The sequence below is a fragment of the Bison bison genome, unplaced genomic scaffold (assembly GCF_000754665.1).
Source record: "Bison bison bison isolate TAMUID 2011002044 unplaced genomic scaffold, Bison_UMD1.0 scf7180017864381, whole genome shotgun sequence".
Classification (NCBI taxonomy): Eukaryota; Metazoa; Chordata; class Mammalia; order Artiodactyla; family Bovidae; genus Bison; species Bison bison.
Genome location: NW_011494953.1, coordinates 1,770,842 through 1,771,258, shown reverse-complemented (window position 1 = coordinate 1,771,258; position 417 = coordinate 1,770,842). Strand labels below are relative to the sequence as shown.

Genomic DNA, 417 nt, shown 5'->3' with positions numbered 1-417 from the left:
GATGTGGGGATTTCCCCGGGCGTGGGATGTGGGGCCGGGGACCGCCCGGGACCGGCGGGCAGGACTCACCTTGGCGGGAGGCGCAGCGGGGACGCTCGGCTGGCGGGGACTCGCGGCCAGTGAGCACAGCGCCGCGGGCAGGGCGCCTTAGTACGTGGGGTGGGGGGCGGGGGAGGCAGGAGGAGCCTGGGCGGGTGTCGGGGCTCGGCTCACCCCACCTCTTCCCCTCCCTCCTCTTCCTGCCCTCCTCCCTCTCCCCCCGCCACACTCACACCCCGGGCGCAGCGCACACACCCTTCTCTCGCTATGCGGAGTAGCCTCGCTCCAGGCCTCCACCCGCCCCCAGAGAGAACGATATTGTAAACTCTTCCTACTCAAATGCTCTCAAATATTTTCGTGCCCTTCCTCTCGGGTTTG

The 417-nt window shown here is 68.8% G+C and overlaps 1 protein-coding gene across 1 annotated transcript in view; it reads right to left on the bottom strand.

Moving 5' to 3' along the window:
- Window positions 1-173, bottom strand: part of S100A10 (S100 calcium binding protein A10) — an 11,183-nt gene extending 11,010 nt beyond the window's left edge. The window contains exon 1 of the mRNA XM_010857468.1: window positions 70-173. The gene's annotated coding sequence lies outside the window, so the exon portion shown is untranslated. The remainder of the gene's footprint in view (window positions 1-69) is intronic.
- Window positions 174-417: the final 244 nt, after the last annotated feature.